The 18,760-nt window shown below is 40.1% G+C and overlaps 1 pseudogene; it reads right to left on the reverse strand.

Annotated features, from left to right (window-relative positions):
- Positions 1–9,157: 9,157 nt before the first annotated feature.
- On the reverse strand, positions 9,158–10,050 carry LOC100345899 (olfactory receptor 7E178-like; annotated as a pseudogene).
- Positions 10,051–18,760: the final 8,710 nt, after the last annotated feature.

The raw sequence follows: 18,760 nt of genomic DNA on the forward strand, positions 1-18,760 counted from the left end.
CCACTACCCTCCCCTTTCCCACTCCCTCTCCCCTTCCATTCACATCAAGATTCATTTTCGATTATCTTAATATACAGAAGATCAGCTTAGTATACATCAAGTAAGGATTTCAACAGTTTGCTCCGACACAGAAACATAAAGTGAAAAATAATAGATGATTTTTTTAAATGATGATGAAATCAGATCAGACCTATTGTCATGTTTAATCCCAGTGAGAGTCAAGTTGGGAGTTGATAATTTCTTTTTTTTTTTTTTTTTACAGAGGATCAGTTTAGTATGCATTAAGTAAAGATTTCAACAGTTTGCACCCCCATAGAAACACAAAGTGAAATATATTGTTTGAGTACTCGTTATAACATTAAATCTCAATACACAGCACATTAAGGACAGAGATCCTACATGAGGAGTAAGTGCACAGTGACTCCTGTTGTTGACTTTACCAATTGACACTCCTGTCTATGGCATCAGTAGTCTCCCTATGCTCCAGTCATGAGTTTCCAAGGCTATGGAAGACCTCTGAGTTCTCTGATTCTTATCTTGTTTAGACAAGGTCATAGTCAAAGTGAAGGTTCTCTCCTCCCTTCAGAGAAAGGTACCTCCTTCTTTGAAGACCTATTCTTTCAACTGGGATCTCACTCGCAGAGATCTTTTGCCAGAGTGTCTTGGCTTTCCATGCCTGAAATACTCTCATGGGCTTTTCAGCCAGATCCGAATGCCTTTAGGGCTGATTCTGAGGCCAGAGTGCTATTTAGGACATCTGCCATTCTATGAGTCTGCTGAGTATCTCACTTCCCATGTTGGATCACTCTCCCCATTATTTATTCCATCGGTTAGTGTTAGCAGGTACTAGACTTGTTTATGTGCTCCCTTTGACTCTTAGTCCTTTCATTATGAACAATTGTGAACTGAAATTGATCACTTGGAATAGTGAGATGGCATTGGTACATGCCACCCTGATGGGATTGAATTGGAATCCCCTGGTATGTTTTTAACTCTACCATTTGGGGCAAGTCAGCTTGAGCATGTCCCAAATTATACATCTCTTCCCTCTCTTATTCCCACTCTTATGTTTAACAGGGATCATATTTCAGTTTAATTTTAACACTTAAGAATAACTGTGTATTAATTACAGAATTAAACCAGTCATAGTAAGTAGAACAGACAAAAAAAAAAACTACTAAGAGGGATAAGGTATTAAGTTGCTCATTAACAGTCAGGGCTATGCTGATCAAGTCACTGTTTCCCATAGTGTCCATTTCACTTCAGGAGGTTTCCTTTTTGGTGTTCAGTCAGTTGTCACCGATCAGGGAGAACATATGGTATTTGTCCCTTTGGGACTGGCTTATTTCACTCAGCATGCTGTGTTCCAGATTCCTCCATTTTGTTGCAAATGACTGGATTTCATTGTTTCTTACTGCAGTATAGTATTCTAAAGAGTACATATCCCATAATTTCTTTATCCAGTCTACCGTTGATGGGCATTTAGATTGGTTCCAGGTCTTAGCTATTGTGAATTGAGCTGCAATAAACATTAGGCTGCAGACCGGTTTTTTGTTTGCCAATTTAAATTCCTTTGGGTAAATCCCAAGGAGTGGGATGGCTGGGTCGAACGGTAGGGTTATCTTCAGGTTTCTGAGGAATCTCCAGACTGACTTCCATAGTGGTTTGACCAGTTTGCATTCCCACCAACAGTGGGTTAGTGTCCCTTTTTCCCCACATCCTCGCCAGCATCTGTTGTTGGTAGATTTCTGAATGTGAGCCATTCTAACCGGGGTGAGGTGAAACCTCATTGTGGTTTTGATTTGCATTTCCCTGATTGCTAATGACCTTGAACATTTTTTCATGTGCCTGTTGTCCATTTGGATTTCCTCTTTTGAAAAATGTGTATTGAGGTCCTTGGCCCATCTCTTAATTGTGTTGTTGGTTTTGTTTTTGTGGAGTTTCTTGATCTCTTTGTAGATTCTGGTTATTAACCCTTTATCGGTTGCATAGTTTGCAAATATTTTTTCCCATTCTGTCGGTTGTCTCTTCACTCTCCTGACTGTTTCTTTTGCAGTACAGAAACTTCTCAATTTGATGCAATCCCAATAGTTAATTTTGGCTTTGACTGCCTGTGCCTCCCGGGTCTTTTCCAGAAACTCTTTGCCTGTGACAATATCTTGAAGGGTTTCTCCAATGTTCTCTAGTAACTTGATGGTGTCAGGTCGTAGATTTAGGTCTTTAATCCATGTTGATTGGATTTTTGTGTAAGGTGTAAGGTAGGTGTCTTGCTTCATGCTTCTGCACGTGGAAATCCAATTTTCCCAACACCATTTATTGAATAGACTGTCCTTGCTCCAGGAATTCGTTTTAGATCCTTGATCAAATATAAGTTGGCTGTAGATGTTTGGGTTGATTTCTGGTGTTTCAATTCTGTTCCATTGGTCTATCCATCTGTTTCTGTACCAGTACCATGCTGTTTTGATGACAACTGCCCTGTAGTATGTCCTGAAATCTGGTATTGTGATGCCTCCGGCTTTGTTTTTGTTGTACAAGATTGCTTTAGCTATTCGAGGTCTCTTGTGCCTCCATATAAATTTCAGCACCATTTTTTCCAGATCTGAGAAGAAGGTCTTCGGTATCTTGATTGGTATTGCATTGAATCTGTAAATTGCTTTTGGGAGAATGGACATTTTGATGATATTGATTCTTCCAATCCATGAGCATGGAAGATTTTTCCATTTCTTGGTATCCTCTTCTATTTCTTTCTTTAAGGTTTTGTAATTTTCATCGTAGAGATCTTTAACATCCTTGGTTAAGTTTATTCCAAGGTATTTGATTGTTTTTGTAGGTATTGTGAATGGGATTGATCTTAGAAGTTCTTCCTCAGCCATGGCATTGTCTGTGTATACAAAGGCTGTTGATTTTTGTGCATTGATTTTATACCCTGCTACTTTGCCAAACTCTTCTATGAGTTCCAATAGTCTCTTAGTAGAGTTCTTTGGGTCCCCTAAATAAAGAATCATGTCATCTGCAAAGAGGGATAGTTTGAGTTCTTCCTTCCCAATTTGTATCCCTTTAATTTCTTTTTCTTGCCTAATAGCTCTGGCTAGAACCTCCAGAAATTGAAACAGTAATAAAGGCCCTCCCAACAAAGAAAAGCCCAGGAGCAGATGGATTCACTGCTGAATTCTACCAGACATTTAAAGAAGAACTAACTCCAATTCTTCTCAAACTATTCAGAACAATCTAAGAAGAGGGAGTCCTCCCAAATTCTTTCTATAAAGCCAGCATCACCTTAATTCCTAAGCCAGAGAAAGATGCAGCACTGAAAGAGAATTACAGACTAATATCCCTGATGAACATAGATGCAAAAATCCTCAATAAAATTCTCGCCAATAGAATGCAACAACACATCAGAAAGATCATCCACCCAGACCAAGTGGGATTTATCCCTGGTATGCAGGGATGGTTTAATGTGCGCAAGACAATCAATGTGATACACCACATTAACAGACTGCAGAAGAAAAACCATATGATTATCTCAATAGATGCCGAGAAAGTATTTGATAAAATACAACACCCGTTCATGATGAAAACTCTAAGCAAACTGGGTTTGGAAGGAACATTCCTCAATACAATCAAAGCAATCTATGAAAAACCCACAGCCAACATCCTATTGAATGGGGAAAAGTTGGAAGCATTTCCACTGAGATCTGGAACCAGACAGGGATGCCCACTCTCACCACTGCTATTCAATATAGTTCTGGAGAATGTCCTTTATTTTGATTGGTATTGCATTGAATCTGTAAATTGCTCTTGGTAATATGGACATTTTGATGATACTGATTCTTCCAATTCATGAAAATGGAGGTTTTTCCATTTTTTTTATCTCCTGCCATTTCTTTCTGGAAGGTTTTGTAATTTCTATCATAGAGGTCTTTAACCTCCTTGTTTAAATTTACTCCAAAGGATTTAATTGTTCTTGTACCTATTTTAAATGTGATTGATCTTAGAAGTTCTGTCTCAGCCATGACATTGTCTTCATATAGAAAGGCTATTCATTTTTGTGTGTTAATTTAGTAACCTGCCACTTTACAAACTCTTGTATGAGTTCCAATAGTCTCTTAGTGAGTCTTTGCTTCCCCTATATATAGAACCATGTCTTCTGCACGTAGGTGTAGTTTGACTTCCTTCTTCCCAATTGGCATCCCTGTGATTTCTTTTTCTTGGCTAATGACTCTGGTTGAAACTTTATTGAATAGCAGTTGTGAGAATGGGCATCCTTATGTTTCCAGACCTTAGTTGCAATGCTTCCAACTTTTCACCATTCAATAAAATGCTGGCTGCAGATTTGTCATATATTGCGTCAATTCTGTTGAGGAGTGTTCCTTCCATACACAATTTGCTTAAGGTTTCCATCATGAAAGGGTGTTGTATTTTATCAAATGTTATCTGTGCATCTATTGAGATCATTGTATGGCCTTTGTTTTTCAGGTTGTTAATGTGATATATATCACACTTATTCATTTGTGAATATTGAACCACTCCTGCATACCAGGGATAAATCCCACTTGATCTGGGTGATTGATCTTTCTGATGTGTTGTTGGATTCAATCAGTATTTTGTGGAGAACTTTTGCATCTATGTTCATCAAAGATATTGATCTATAATTGTTTTTTATTTTTATTTTTTTATTTTGTAAATATAAATTTCCAAAGTACAGTTTATAGATTACAATGGCTTCCCACCCCCATAATTTCCCTCCCACTCACACCCCTCCCATCTCCCACTCCCTCTCCCATTCCATTCACATCAAGATTCATTTTCAATTATCTTTATATACAGAAGATCAATTCAGTATATGTTAAGTAAAGATTTCATCAGTTTGCACCCACACAGAAACATAAAGTGTAAAATACTGTTTCAGTACTAGTTATAGCATTACTTCACATTGGACAACACACTAAGGACAGATCCCACATGAGAAGTAAGTACACAGTGACTCCTGTTGTTGACTTAACAATTTGACACTCCTGTTTATGGCATCAGTAATCTCCCTAGGCTCTAGTCATGAGTTGCCAAGGCTATGGAAGCCTGTTGAGTTCACTGACTTTGATCTTATTCCAACAGGGTCATAGTCAAAGTGGAAGTTCTTTCCTCCCTTCAGAGAAAGGTACCTCCTTCTTTGATGGCCCCGTTCTTTCCACTGGGATCTCACTCACAGAGCTCTTTCATTTAGGTCTTCTTTTTTTTTTTCTTTCTTTTCCAGAGTGTCTTGGCTTTCCATGCCTGAAATACTCTCATGGGCTCTTCAGCCAGATCTGAGTGCCTTAAGGGCTGATTCTGAGGCCAGAGTGCTATTTAGGACATCTGCCATTCTATGAGTCTACTGTGTATCCTGCTTCCCATGATGGAGCATTCTCTCCCTTTTTGATTCTATCAGTTAGTATTAGCATGCACTAGTCTTGTTTGTGTGATCCCTTTGACTCTTGGACCTATCAGTGTGATCAATTGTGAACTGAAATTGATCACTTGGACTAGTGAGATGGTATTGGTCCATGCCACCTTTATGGGATTGTATTGGGATCCCCTGGCATGTTTCTAACTCCACCATTTTGGACAAGTCCGATTGAGTATGTCCCAAATTGTACATCTCCTCCCTGTCTTATTCCCACTCTTATATTTAACAGGGATCACTTTTCAGTTAAAATTTAAACACCTAAGAATAATTGTGTGTTAATTACAGAGTTAAACTGATAGCTAGTGATCCTGAACATTTTTTCATGTGTCTGTTGGCCATTTGGATTTCTTCTTTTGAAAAATGTCTATTGACGTCCTTGGCCCATCTCTTAAGTGTTTTTTTTTTTTTTATTGTTGTGGAGCTTCTTGATTTCTTTGTAGATTCTGGTTATCAACCCTTTATCTGTTGCATAGTTTGCAAATATTTTTTTCCCATTCTGTTGGTTGCCTCTTCATTCTCCTGACTGTTTCTTTTGCAGTACAGAAACTTCTCAATTTGATGCAATCCTAATAGTTACTTTTGGCTTTGACTGCCTGTGCCTACAGGGTCTTTTCTAGGAAGTCTTTGCCTATACCTATATCTTGCAGGGTTTCTCCAATGCTCTCTAATAATTTGATGGTGTCAGGTTGAGGCTTGAAACCCCGTGGGGGAAAACAAAAAAGTTCACCAGGCTAACTAGAAGAGAGAGGGAAAAAAAGTGACCGATATGGACACAAGTTTCTCTCTTTCCGCTCACCTCTAAAAAGGCAAGCAAGACAAAGAGCATGCATCATTTTGGACTTACGTCATAAGCGGGGCGACCTCAGGTCTGCAGCAGCCCTCAGCCTAGCAGAAAAACCTGACTCAGGGTGGGGTGGGGGGGATAACAGGAGATTAGGACCTAGTGAATGTGTGGTGCTAATGAACTGAGACTGTGAAAAAAGAGACGGTGGGGAGAGAACTCATGGAATTTATGTGAGTATTCCCAGAGATGCTACAATTTGGTAACCTTGGCAACCCAATGGGACACTGCAGGAGAATTTGAGCCCACACTGAGTGCAGCACAAATTCCCTGTGTGGTCCTTGGGAAAGAGCTTACGATCTCTGGCTCTTGTGGGTATATCATTCGCCTGCTAACTACCTCCAATTGCATTCAGCTGTGCAGAATTACTTCCCTTTGAATCAAAAAAAGAAAGAAAGGGATTTACCACGCCTAACCTGGGAGTGTCACCTTTGGCACACCCTTAACCCTGAGGAACCAAACAGAGCTCTCAGGCCACACCCATCTCAAGCCTCTAAGGCTCCATCAAAAGCAGACAGTCCACTTAATACAGTCATAGTGTAACAAGAAAAAACACCATGGCGAGGGAAGAAGAATCCAAAGATATCTCCACAATGCCAAGCAACAAATGCAAAAACCGAGAAAACAAGAACACGGAAGACATTATGACACCCCCAAATGAACAAGACACCCCAAGCCCTGAAAATGATGAGATGGAAAAAATGCAAGATACACATTTCAAAAAAAATTATGATAAGAACAATTAGAAGTTTTCAAAAACAAATGCTTGAGGTATGGAATTCCTAACTGGACAGGATAGAAAATCTCCTTTGAGAAAATGAAATCTTAAGAATCAAGATGAAATGCAGAAACTAGTAGAACAGGAAAGTGTGATAGTGAAGAGAAATCAAAATGAAATGAAGAACTCAATAGGTCAAATGACAACACATTAGAGAGCCTTAAAAACAGTCAGTGAAACAGAAGAGAGAATATCAGATTTAGAATACAGAGCACAGGGAAGTATACAATCAAACCAAAGAAAAGAAGAGGAAATTAGAAATCTAAAAAATATTGTTGGGAATCTACAGGATACTATTTAAAAAACCAACATTCGGGTTCTAGGAGTTCCTGAAGGCATGGAGAGGGAGAAAGGATTAGAATGCAGTACATGGAACCTTCTCTAGGATTGACCACATACTAGGCCATAAAGCAAGTCTCAGCAAATTCAAAAGAATTAGATTCATACGACGCAGCTTCTCAGGCCATAAAGGAATTAAGTTGGAAATTAGCAACTCAGGAATCCCTAGAGCATATGAAAACACATGGATACTGAACAACATGCTCCTGAAAGAACAATGGGTCATAGAAGAAATCAAAAGAGAAATCAAAAACTTTCTGGAAGTAAATGAGGATAACAGCACAACATACCAAAACTTATGGGACACAGCAAAAGCAGTGTTAAGAGGAAAGTTTATATCAATAGGTGCCTACATCAAGAAATTGGAAAGGCACCAAATAGATGAGTTTTCACTGCATCTCAAGGATCTAGAAAATCTACAGCAAACCAGACCCAAATCTAGTAGGAGAAGAGAAATAATTAAAATCAGAGAAGAAATCAACAGGATTGAATACAAAAAAAAATTACAAAAAGTCAGGCAAGCCAAGAGCTGGTTTTTTGAAAAAGTAAACAAAATTGAAACCCCATTGGCCCAACTAACTAAAAAAAGAATAGAAAAGATCCAATCAATAAAATCAGAGATGAAAAAGGAAACATTTATTGGGAGGGTCTTATGGGATAACACAAGCAGACCAGTAAATGTATTGTGGGAGTTCCATTGAAAGGAGAGAGAGAGTGCAAGTGTGCCAGTTTGAAGAGATAATGACCAAAATTGGAAACTTCCCAAATTTGAAGAAAGAAGTGGACCTATACATTTAAGAAGCTCCATGAACTCCAATTATAACACATTCAACACAAATTATAATTAAACTGTAAAAATCACAAAGAAAGTCCTGGAAACAGTAAGGGAAACATGACTCATCACATAAAATCAAGCTGCTAATGAACTGGTGGCAAAGTTTTCAGCTTATCATGAATGCTTGGAAATTTCCATACTCAGGACACACATCAGTTCAAGACATGAGAACCTCTGGTAGTGAAATCCAGGCATCAGAATTTTTAAAGCACTTTTAGGGTTTCATAAAAAGGAACAATGACATGCATCCTCATGAATAACCAGATCAAATAATTTAGAAGGATATATATGGAAATGTGCATGGAAAGTACATACAAATTATGGAACAGATACCAATTTTTTTGACAGGCAGAGTGGGCAGAGAGAGAAAGGTCTTCCTTTTTCCTTTGGTGCTGTGGCTGGCACACAGCAGCTGGCACACTGCACTGATCCAAAGCCAGGAACCAGGTGCTTCTCCTGGTCTCCCATGTGGGCGCGGGGCCCAAGCACCTGGGCCATCCTCCACTGCACACCCAGGCCCCAGCAGAGAGCTGGACTGGATGAGGAGCAACCGGGACAGAATCTGGCACCCCGACCGGGACTAGAACCCGGTGTGCTGCAGCCATAGGTGGAAGATTAACTTATCTGGGCTGGCACTGCAGCTCAATATCAATTTTAAATAACAAAAAAAGGAAAGTATATTTTATTTTTTCCAGGATAGCAGCATCATCCACAATGAACTACAGAAGAGTCCATAGATACAATATGAGTCAGGTATGCAAGGATAAAGATATAATGCTTCCATAAAGAAAGAGCAAAACAGGAAATCTCAGTTACAAAAGAAGATGAATGAAAGCCATGAGAGCCTCATGTGTGATGTGATGAGTCAAGTGAGATTTTAGTGTCTGGATGCTGAGTTCTGCTGGCTTTCCGATCAGTACTCTAAATGGCTTGCTGATGGAGAAGTCTCCACATGGCCCTCTTGATGTCCCTTTTCCTCAGGCTGTAGATAAAGGCGTTTAGCAGTGGATGACCACACTGTACACCACTTGAGGTTACTGCACACTTCCTGGAAGAAAGTGAGGCTGCTGAACTGAGATACACCCCCAGGGATGTTCCATAAAATAAACATACAACAGTCACATGAGAGCCACAAGTGGAGAAGGCTTTGTACTTCCAACCAGCTGATGGGACTCTCAGAATGGGGGAAATGATTTTGTAGTAAGAGTGGAGAATCCCTGAGATAGGGAGAAAACCATATATGATGATGCCAACAAAATCTAAGGCTGTGTCATGAGTGAAAGTGTCAGAGCAAGTAAGGGTGAGAAGCTGAAAGGTTCACAGAAGAAATTAGAAATGTCAACATCTTTGAAGCAGGTAGCTCTTAATAGCATCAAATTCTGCAGCGGAGATTCCAAAAGGCTGGCCACAACTGACACTGAAACCAAGAAGCCACAGCGGCAGAGGTTCATGATGACCTGGTAATGCAATGGATGACAAATGGCGACAAACCGGTCATAGGCCATCACGGTCAGAAGCAATTCATCCATGCACCCAAAGATAATAAAGAGAGACATCTGTGTCAGGCAGCCCACATAGGAGATGGCTGTGCTGTGAGTGTAGATGTCCACAATCATCTTGGCAACCGTGTTAGAGGTGAAACCCATGTCAGCCAAGGACAGGTTGCAGAGGAAGAAGTACATGAGGGTGTGGAGGTGGGAGTCTGAGCTGATGGCCAGGTCAGTTAGCAGGTTCCCGAACACTGTGATCAGGTACATGGACAGGACCAGCCCAAAGAGGAAGGGCTGCAGTTCTGGATCCTCTGAGAAACCCATGAGATGAATTCCAATACTTGAGTGAGATTTTGTGTTTCAAAACAACCTGGACTCCTTTTGGAAAGGAAAATAGGATTGGTAAAAGGAAACAGATAAACAGGCACCCAGCACTCTGTATGTCTTCAAGTCATGTGTGCATGGATATAGCATGAGGGTAACTCTAGTGTTCACAGAATAAGTTGTATTCAAATAAAAGAGTTTTCTTGTTGTAATACGGTTGTGAAATTCATGCATTTTTTTCTGGATACAAATTTTCCCTGTAGTTTCTGGAGACTCCATTCATATTCACACTTGGTGACCAAATTCTGTCATCTTTTCAATGGTGACAAACTCAGTCTTCTGAGAGATCTTTTATGATTGGTTTCTGTGCTTCCGCTCTCTGTGCAAAAGCTTTAAAGAGTCTCACAAGTGTTAGAAAGCCAAGAACATTGGACCTAAGAAGTCTATGGCCACAGTCAAATGCAATCTAGTATTTAAGAAAAACAGTTGAAGTAAAGGAAATTTAAAAACAGTTAAATATGCTTTTTTAAAATCTACGACAATGGTACAAATTCCATTCATTCACAATTTTTATAAGTTTTCTATAAAGCTCTGAATGTATTGTCTGGACCCCAAGCTAAGGCTGATTCTTTACAACCAGGACATGCTGTTGTGTTGTGTGCCTGTTGTCTTCCAGGGATCTACCCATTCCTGGCTCTTCTGACTCCCTCCTTTGTGGATGTATGTGCTCACTCTATTATTGTTAGCTCCTTTTCTTGAGAGACAGAAATGAGAGAGAGAGACAGCACTCTCATCCACTGTTTCACTCCGCAGATGCCAGTGATGGCTGTGGCTGGAAGAAGGTAGAAATTGTGAGTTCTTATTCCTATCTCAATCCAGATCTCCCCTGGGTAGAGACTCAACCATCTGACCACTGCCTGCCAGGATCTGTATTCACAGGAAGAAAGAGTCAGGAACCAGGGCCAGTAATCAACCCTAAGTACTGTGTGGGAGCTGGCACCTTAACCACTATGCTATTTACACTCACTCCTTTTTGCCTCTTAGTGCCATTTAATATATAACTCCAGTGCTTGGCTTTGGTGGACTTCAAATTTTTGTAAAAGTCACGGACAAATACACATAGTCATATGAAATCAATGACCACAATTGGAACATTAGTACATTCTGCACCTGTCAATGATTAGAAACAGTGAAATGTTAAGAATCACTTGAATTTTTAAAATTTTCTACAGGTTTCTTTGTATGCTCCCCTTAGAATCTTAATAAATACCTGATAGATGAGAGCTATTTACTTGAAACATTTTAAAATTTTTTATTATGTATTATTTAGTGGCCTAGCAATACTGCTTGGTCATTTTTCTGATGATTGACCTTCTTACTTACATTTGAGATGAGTGATATCAGGAAAGCTCCAAAGGCAGCTCTGAGTTGCAGACTTCCTATGAATAATTCAAGGATTTTTATGTCATTGCTTCCTAGTACATGGATTGTAATTTTTCTAACTTCAGCTGCCTAAAGGCAATGCTACTTTATTTTGCTAGGTTATACTGTCTTTGAATGGTGAAAAAATGCAAAACAGAAAATTCCAGAAAATAATGTAAATACACTCAATAGTTACCACCTCTGTAAAATAGCAATAATAATTATCGTCCTTATAGAGCTGTTGTAAGAAAAATTCTAAAATCTGTTATAAAATTTCTGTTGATTATTTTATTTGAAAGACAGAGAGACATGGAGTAAAAATGATAGAGAAAGAGAGATTGATCTTCTATCCTCTGGTTCATTCCCTAAAACCCCACAGCAGCTGGGGCTGTGCCAGGCCAAAGCCAGGAACAAGGAACCCCATCCATGTCTCCCACATGAGTGGCAGGAACCAAAGTTCTTGAACCATCATCTGCTTCGTCCCAGGCACATTAGCAAGAGGCTGAATTGGAAGAAGAGTAAGCCACGTCTGGAATCAGGCAATGCAAATATGGATGAAGCAGCTTAATCTGCTTGACCACAATGCCTGCCCCTCTGAATCAGTATTAATTTCTTAATCCCTCAATAGCTTTCTCTAAAATTTTTCTGCAAAATGCATGAAGCTCATCTGAATAGAATTCTACACCTCTTGTCCATGAAATGTACAAGTATACATTGATGTTTCAGTTTAAGTCTATCTGTGAAGTGCTCATGTCTCCTTCAAACACTATGATTGCTTCCCGTCATTGCCTGAGAGAGGAACATCATTTCATTTGCCAATTTATTATTCTGACAATCTTTCAAAAGTTCTTCTGTCACCATATCACACAAATGAGAGTTTCTATAAGACATGTGCATGGAATAGAGTTGTTTGAGTTGCAATATTCAGTGCATGGGCAATTTTACTATTAATCATTTACATCAGCTGTCCCAATAATAAGCAATCATGATCAGCTACAACTTCTTATTCTTAAGATATGCCATTGAATATATATCCCAGGGTTATATCTAGTCATAATTCTCCCATGATTACTCACTGAGAGGTTTCATCTTGTATACAGAATAATATTTGCATTCACTCCAGTGAAGGAGACACTGCTCTGAGAAGGAGTGGGGAAGCCAGCGTTTCCATCCCAGATCATTCACCCACTATAGACACAATGCGTGTGAATCTCTGCACCACTCTGGGCTTCTATTGTCTACTGGATACAGGAAGAACACACATATCTATGACAGGTGTAGCATCTAAGGGAAGTTTAGAACCTGAATATTTGGTCATTGTGAGGTTTTAAAATGGAATTTGGGGCTGGCACTGTGACATAGTAGGCTAAGCCTCCACCTGTGGTGCCAACATCCCATGTGGGCACTGGTTGAAGTCCTGGCTGATCTTCTACTGATTCAGCTCTCTGCTCTGGCCTAGGAAGGCTGTAGAAGTTTACCCAAGTTCTTGGGTCCCTGTACCCATATGGAAGACCCAGAGGCAGCCCCTGGCTCCTGGCTTTTTGGATTGGCCCAGCTCCAACCATTGTGACAGTGAACCAGCGGATGGAAGAGTATTCTCTCTGTCACTCCCTCTCTCAATCTATAACTAAACTTCTGAAATAAATCTTAAAAATACATAAAAATAAAATACAGAATTCTCTCATTATAGAGCTAGCAAGTTTGTTAGTGTATACCATTGTCAAAGGCACAGGGAGCTACAATGATATCCAACTCAAAAATGGGTCTCACCCCACACAAAATATTTGCCCCTTCACTAGGTTTTTTTTATTCTACATAAAACAACCTCTGCCTTGATTTTTGAATAACTATAAACAATAGTAATGCTGCAGGTGCTACTAATGAGATTATAGGACCCATGTTACTAAGTATGGCCAGCTATTGTGAGCCAAGGAAAGGTCTATCCATTATTTATCATTTTTTTATGCCTCCTCTGTGCCAAGCAACAGATGAGCATCTGTGGAATCTGAAACGAAAGACTCTTCTTCTCCAAATATACAGCAAATACGTTTGTGAGGGTATGGTTATGCTCTAAAATGCCTTTGGATGAATGGAAGTTTGAGTTTATTTTAATACAAAAAAGCTTTGGGTATAAATTTTTTCATAATATGTGAAAAAGGTGCATTGTGAAAAACACATGTGTGGATATCAAAAACATTTAGACCAAAATAAGCTCAAAGTTTTCACCCTATTTTTCCATGAACCTTTTGAAGTCCTCTCACTAAGAACGAGGACAACTGGTACTTTTACAGAAATACAAAAGCATTACATCAGGCCAGAGGGCTTTCTTTGATAAGAAGATTAACTTTAAAATAGTGATCAATAATGTCTAAATTGTTCATTCTTTCTTTGATTCATTATCACATACAGATCCCATAGGGGGCACCTATTATCAGTTCAAAAAAACCTATTATCAGTGCAGTTCTATCAATGAGGCATAAGCTCAGATGAAAATGCTGATTCTCAGAGAACTGACAGCCTGCCCTACATCACAGAAATCATCAGTGGAGCAGGCAGGAGTCAAAATGACATTGAAAGTCTCTGGATCCAGTTTACCAAAGACCCCCATTTTCTCCCAATCATCAAGGAGGGTTAGAGCACCAGAGATCCAAACCACAGGTTCTACAAGGTCCTTTAAAATTCTTCCCAGTTTCTGCAGTAGAAATGGAAACTAAGACCCCAGTCTAGTCTCTTTTGAGATCAAGTGAGGTGATTATGAGAGTTGGGAAGAAAGTGGATGACTGAAGTGAAATCTTGGAGTGGAGTGGAGAGAGAGAGAGAGACTCTGATCCCATGTCTGCTCTCTCCGTGAGCTCAGTCACCTTGTCCCACTGCTGCCTGCTGTTATCTACCAAGAAACCCAAAAGACAGAGCACGGTGAGCAGATTGTCAGCCTGGAGTGACAGGAAAGAGAGATGATGGCTGGTTTGTCGGGGGGAGACTGGGCATGCTCATGTCTGCAGTCAGACAACCTGACTCGGTTGTGATTTCACCCATTTCTACCTCACAGCCTAGTACAAGTTACACAAAAACATTGTGCTACTCTCCACTTCTGTAACATAAAAGCAGCATCTGCAACATAATGTGGGGGAGTACATAGATGAGAAGAAGCAGATTGAATAGGATCTAGAATTCACAGCCTGGCTCATAGGACACCCTCAGTAAGGTTGGTGACATTATGGTTACTGCGTCCTTCTCCTCCTCACCTTCATGATCATGTGTGAGTGCTCGGGAGTTCAGAGACTCATCTGCTCCTATCAGGAAGAAGATTCTAGTGAGCAGAATCAGTGCAAGGAAAGAAAAATGATTCAATGAGTTGACTCCCTTGAGAACCAAGGACATAAACTTCACAGTTCCCTGAGCTGGAACTTTGCCTACTGCTTTTTTCCCATCCATCTACTCCAATTGTTCTGTTTGTCCCAATTTTTTAATATTTATTAATATTTAAATGGAGATCAAGGCTGACATTCCCACCTCCTTCCACTGTCTCCCTCAGCACTCACTGAAGCATGGCAGAACAAGCTGGGTCCACTGCTCACTTCTGGCCTGGTATGCAGGGAAGCCTCAGGCCCTGTACTCAGGGGTGGGAGGAAGACAGACGGGCTGGGCCTCCTGACACACAGATGTTCAAGAGGACTGAACATGAGTACAGAGCCACAGCATTTGTCTGGCAAGTCAAGTTCTGAAGTCACTGGCTCATTATTTGCACTTGTAGGACTGGGTGGGTGGGGGCTCAAGGCACAGAGCTCCTAATTAGCCTGTGGGTCCAAGTTACCCTAGTCTCCGAGGACTTTCTGATATCATTGGAAGAGGAAAAGGAGAAAAGCAAGTGTACCCAGAACCTGTTCACAGAGAGCTCACCCATCGGTGCTCCCTGCTGCTGACTTCCAAGTTGTAGGATCTTTACACCAAATTCAGTTCCTGGTTTGCATTTTCACACCTCAATGTGGGATTGTTTCATCTGTCAAAGTATTATATCAATTACAAAAGTAAGGATAATTGGGTTTTCTGTGTAAAGAATGGAAAAGGTATCAACCTTTTCCATTTTCTTAGTTTCTAAAGACAACGTCTTATTTTTATTTCCTAAGCCTTTGCTTGGATTGATATTTCATGTCTGGGGACTTCTGGGATTTTTACTAGTTTGATTTAGTCTTCTATTTCTGAGTTGTGTCTCTTATGGAAGTAAATTGATATATTGAAAAACCATTGATAATCACATATTTACTTGTTATTTTATACATAAATAATAGAGGAGCAGTAGGAAGAAAGGAAACTTCAAAATGCTTGTTTAAAAAATTAAAGCAGATGTTCATAATGTTAAATTTCCATAAAATTTTTTAAAGACCCCATGTATATAAGTTATTCTTGAGGTATAGCAAATGGTTGTGTAAACGTGATGACTAACCCTGTTAAGAGAAAATGTTAAAGAAAATCAGAATTCTCACTACGGTTTAGGAAGTCCCTCTAAGAACCTAGATTATACACCTCATGCTTTGGGGCTGAGACTTTTCATTTTGATCCTGGTCAATCTGGTTACCCCAACCACATTGCTGGTCCTAAAGTCAAGGAGACAAGGTTTCCAACATTCCCTCCTGCATCCTCTGTGTCCCAGAGGACACATGGTGCTGGGCTCCCTTGCTGAGGGCTAGGACTGGGGAGTGAGTGTCCACTGCCCCTTTATGTCCAGTGAGCAGTGAGGGCTGAGGCTTTCTCCTCAGGACTGTCAGAAAAACAGCTATGCATGGGCCTCCTAATGCATGTGAGTCTCGGAGAAAGACATACACATACTATTTTACTGGCTTGAAACCAACATTCTTTTTAGTATTTAATTATTTTTTAATATTTATTAATATTTAAATGGCAGAGAGATACAAAGAGATACATAGAACTTCCATCGATTGATCACTCCCCAAATGCCCATAAGAGCCAGTGCTGAGCCAGACAAACCCAGGAATTCCCATGTAGGTGGCAAAGACAAAAACACCTGAGCCATTGTCTGCTTCACCTCAGGGTGCACACTGGCAAGAAGCAGACAATAGAAAAAGAGCCAGGGCTCAAATCCAGGCACTCAGTTATGGGATGCCTGCTTCCCAAGTGGCATCTTAACTACTATGCAAATCTCCTTCTCCTGGACCAGCATCTTAAAGACTGAATATACAGGTTGATGTCTTTCTCAGAAGTTCTTTTCTATTTTTATTGCTTTTTAAATTTTGCTTAAGGTATACATATTTCATATATACAGATTTAGGAACATAGTGATACCTCCTAGCCTACCCTCCCTCCCACCCATACTCCCACCCTTCCACTTCCTTCTTCTAATCCTTCTCTTAATTTTTATAATGATCTACTTTCAGTTTACTTTATATTCATAAGATTGTGTGTTCAAAAATAATAAGAAAAAAGCTGTTCCTCAACAGTAAATACAAGGGCTGTAAACAATTGTTGAAGTTCAAAATGTCATCATCAGTGATTTGTTTTCTATATGATTTGTTTTCTATACATTACATTTTTGGATCTCTATTACCACAGATCATGGAAAATATATGTATTTGTCTTTTGGGGACTGGCTTATTTCACTAAGTATAGTGGTTTCAAGTTGCATCCATTTTGTTGCAAATGATAGAATTTCATTCTCTATTACAGCTGAATAGTACTCCATAGTGGATATTTACCATAATTTCTTTGTCCAGTCATCAGCTGATGGACATCTGGTTGATTCGCTGTCTTATTGTGAACTGAGCTGCAATAAACATAAAGATACAGATAACTCTTACATATGCTGATTTCATTTCATTTGGGTAAATTCCCAACAGTGGGATTGCTAGGTCATCAGGCATATCTGTTTTCAGCTTTCCGAGGTATCTCCACACTGACTTTCATATGGCTGTACTAGTTTACCTTCTCAGCAACAGATTAGGGTACCTTCTCCCCTACATCCTCAAGCACTTATTATTTCTTGATTTCTGTATGAGAGCCATTCTAACAGAGCTGAGGTAAGGCCTCAATGTGGTTTTGATTTGCATTTCCCTGATGGCTAGTGATCCTGAGCATATTTTTCATGTGTCTGTTGGCCATTTGAGTTTCCTCTCTTGAAAAATGTCTCTTCAAGTTCTTTGACCATTTCTCAAATGGATTGCTTTGTTGTTGAGAGGTTCTTGAGCTCTGTGTAGATTCTGGATATTAATCCTTTATCAGTTTCATAGTTTGCAAATATTTTCTTCCATTCTATAAGTTGCCTCTTCACTTTGCTGAGCATTTCTTCTGCAGTGGAGAAGCTTCTCAGCTTGATGCAATCCCATTTGTCTATTTGGCTGTGATTGCCCGTGCTGTTCTTGAGCAGTTTACAGACTAAAGAGTACTTTTGATGTTCTGGAAGCACCACAAGGTTGTATATATATTCCTCTTCTTCCCAGCATGTTACACAACCCATAAACCATCTGCTCTCAGCCAAATGTTCCTACAGAAGAACTGCCATATGGACAGATGTTTCTCTGTATTGTGTAGTTACACACTGTCTATCATACTGCTGCATGGTGTATCCATGATCATATAGTCCAATGGAGGAACCATCGTTTCCCTTCTTCCCACACAATCTATGATGTCACAGACAGCGTTAATCATTCTGTGCCCAAACTGGCTTCCCACTGACTTCTGGTGTTTCCTCATCAAGTAAGTAGTCATTTCCCATCAGAATGTATTTTCTTTAGGAAATGCAGAGAATGATGAAAGCCACGAGAGTCTCAAACATGAGAGAGGTGAGATCCTTGTGTCTAGATGTCTAGTTTTTTTTTAAAGATGTATTTATTTATTTGAAAGAGTTACACAGAGAAAAAAGAGGCAGAGAGGGAGAGGGAGAGGGAGAGAGAGAGAGAGAGGTCTTCTATCCTATGGTTCATTTCTCATTGGCTGCAACAGCCAGAGCTATGCCAATCAGAAGCCAGGAGCCAGGAGCTTCTTTCAGATCTCCCATGTGGGTGCAGGGGCCCAAGCACTTGGGCCATCCTCTACTGCTTTCCCAGCCCATAGCAGAGAGCTGAATGGGAAGCGGAGCAGCCGGGTCTCAAACCAGTGCCCATATGAGATGCCAGCACTTCAGGACAGGGCAATAACCCTCTGCACCGCAGCACCAGCCCCTAGATGTTTGGCTTTGCTGTCTTGTCCAATGTCCCGTCCAAGGGAGGGCACAGGGACTGAAATTAGACTGTTTTATTGAGGAGCCTCTGCATAGTGCTCTCGATGTCCCTGCTCC

This window comes from Oryctolagus cuniculus, chromosome 16, assembly GCF_051225735.1.
Source record: "Oryctolagus cuniculus isolate XC-2025 breed Fujian yellow rabbit chromosome 16, ASM5122573v1, whole genome shotgun sequence".
Lineage (NCBI taxonomy): Eukaryota > Metazoa > Chordata > Mammalia > Lagomorpha > Leporidae > Oryctolagus > Oryctolagus cuniculus.